General features: G+C 48.2%; 1 pseudogene; it reads right to left on the bottom strand.

Annotated features, from left to right (window-relative positions):
- Nucleotides 1-464: 464 nt before the first annotated feature.
- Nucleotides 465-1,393, bottom strand: LOC119923260 (annotated as a pseudogene).
- Nucleotides 1,394-2,759: the final 1,366 nt, after the last annotated feature.

The raw sequence follows: 2,759 nt of genomic DNA, 5'->3' as shown, positions 1-2,759 counted from the left end.
ATGTGGCAGGGCTGGGGATGGGGACGGAGAATGATGCTGTTTTTCTCCTGGTTTCTGTGTGCCCCACTAAGATCCAAATATTACATTTTCACTCAAGCAAGGCTGTCCAGAGTCCAGCAGTCACAACAGTCACTGCCATCATCTTCCACCCACTGACAGTTCAATCAGTCCCCATGCTGATCTGCCACTTGTCTGTTGGGCATGACCTTCGGAAAGTCACTTATCTGTGTCTTGGTTTCCACATTCATATAATGGGGATTAAATCCTAATCCTGCCTATTTAGACTGTGAGCCTCATGTGGGACAGGGACAGCAGCCACCTGATTATCTACCCCAGAGCTTAGTATGGTGTTTGGCACAAAATAAGTGCCTTACAAGTACCATAATAGTAAGAATAATCATTATTCTTCTTATTATTTTTATTAGGTGTCACAGGAGCAACCAAGACCATCCGCCTCCCTGGCTTCATCTTCTCCCCAGCCTTCTCACTGCATCCTTGACCTCTCTGTTTCTCAGGGTGTAGATGAGAGGGCTGAGGAAGGGGGTGACAACGATGTAGAAGAGGGAGATGAACCTGCTCGGTCCTTAGAGTTGCTCTTAACTGGCTGGAGGTACATGAAGGTGGTGGTTCCAAAGAAGATTACCACCAACATGAGGTGGGAGGAGCCGGTCCGGAATGCCTTGACCCGCCCGGCGGCCGACTGGAGCCTCAGCACCACCCGGGCGATGTGCCCATAGGAGGTGACGATGAGGGAGACAGGTGCCAGCAGAACGATCACACTTGCTGCAAACATCTCATCCTCGCTGGGGTCAGTGTCCCCGCAGGCGATCCCAATGAAGGCCGGGACTTCACACTGGAAGTGGTCCAGCCTGCGTCTCCCACACAGGGGCATCCTGAGGGTGACCGCCGTACCCACTATGGAGTTGGCGAAGACACTCACTCATGTCAGAGCGGCCAGCTGCCTATAGAGACATGGCAGCATGAGCACAGCATGCCGCAGGGGCTGGCAGACAGAAACATAGCGGTCGTACGACATGACGGCCAACAGGATGCATTCGGTGGAGCCCAAAGTCAGTGCAATGTAGAGCTGGGCAAAGTACCCTTTGTAACTGATGCTTTTCCCTGGTCCCCACAGGTTGACCAGCAGTTGGGGGATTGTGGTGGTAGTGAAGCAGAGATCCAGGAAAGAGAGATTAGAGAGGAAGAAGTACATGGGCGTATGGAGCTGGGAGTCCAGGTAGGACACCAGAATGATGGCTGTGTTGCCCATTAAAGTCAAGAAGTAGAAAAGAGAGATGACTACAAAGAGAACCTTCTCCAACCCTGGATGATCAGAGAAACCCAGCAGGATAAAGTCACCCCCAGAGCTCTGGTTGGCTTCGCTTAGCTCCATTCTGCTCAGGATATTTGGGACAGAAAACCCATCCAAGATTGAACACTCGACCCAGCTCTAAGCCCCACATGGAACCGGGACTGCCTCCATCCTGTTGATGTTGTATCTACCCCAGCGCCAATACAGAGTAAGCTTGGCATATAATAATCATTTAACAACACAATTATTACTAGGTAACTTCCAGAGAATATGCCACCGTTCAGATATGCATAGTAAGCTTGGCACATAGTAAACACTAAAACATCACAATTATTACTAGGTGACTTCCAGAGGATATGCCACCGCGCAGATGAGCATCAGTCAGATTTGCCCCTGTTCTTCACTTCTGTGGGTGTCCTGAGCAAGAGAGGGAATTTGCAAACCAGGACTCGTAGTAGCAGAGGTGGAGTGTTGATTCTGAGGGTTGTGACTTGAAAAATCTGAACTCTCAGGAGAGACTGATGTGATGGTTGGAAGTGGCATGAGGATCTTCAGTTCCTTAACGGAACTTTGGTTGTCCTTGGACTTTAGTTTTCAGGTCTTTGGTTGTCTGGGGATAAAGCCAAATCAGACAATCTATCACTCTCGGGCTTTATTCTCATCTCCCACTCATGTCTAGCTCTAAGTGGTACCAGCCGTATCGGGTTCTACCTATATTGTTAGCCTTCTTATTCAAAGAAAATGCCACGGATGGCTAAGTCCCCCTATGAAGGTCTCTTTGATGCTGAAAAGGCCAATTCAGGAACCCATAATCCCAGCCATAATGGGCACACAAAAGGATTGTTCTTTGCTGTGTTATAGTACATAAAGTATGCAGCGTCTGGTGCAGTTCTCTACTTCCTCATCTATCTTCCTGACATCAGGGTGTATTCTAGTCTTGAATATCTTCCAAAAAGAAGAATATAGAGTTCTTTCTGCTGCCTTTTCTAATGCCACATCACCACAAGTCACACATCTCTTCTTTAAGAGATGCAGTGTGGCTCAGTGGAAAGAGCATGGACTTGGGAGTCAGAGGTCATGGGTTCTAGTCCCGGCTCTGCCACATGTCTGCTGTGTGACCTTGGGCAAGTCACTTAACTTCTCTGAGCCTCAGTTACCTCATCTGTAAAATGAGGATTAAGACTGTGAGCCCCACGTGGGACAACCTGATCACCTTGTATCCCCCCCAGCACTTAGAACAGTGCTTTGCACATAGTAAGCACTTAACAAATGCCATCGTTAATTTAAGTCTGATTTTCATCTCATCCACTGCAGTCCAGGCTCATTTCCGTGTGAGCATTCAGACTGCAGACTTATTGTTCACTCTAGAGAGTGAACAATCTCTTGAGCTTTTGATATTTATTACACCCCATCCCCACAACACTCATGTACATACCGTTATACTTTC

The sequence above is a fragment of the Tachyglossus aculeatus genome, unplaced genomic scaffold (assembly GCF_015852505.1).
Source record: "Tachyglossus aculeatus isolate mTacAcu1 unplaced genomic scaffold, mTacAcu1.pri scaffold_164_arrow_ctg1, whole genome shotgun sequence".
Taxonomy (NCBI): domain Eukaryota; kingdom Metazoa; phylum Chordata; class Mammalia; order Monotremata; family Tachyglossidae; genus Tachyglossus; species Tachyglossus aculeatus.
This window is presented reverse-complemented; position numbering and strand designations above follow the sequence as displayed.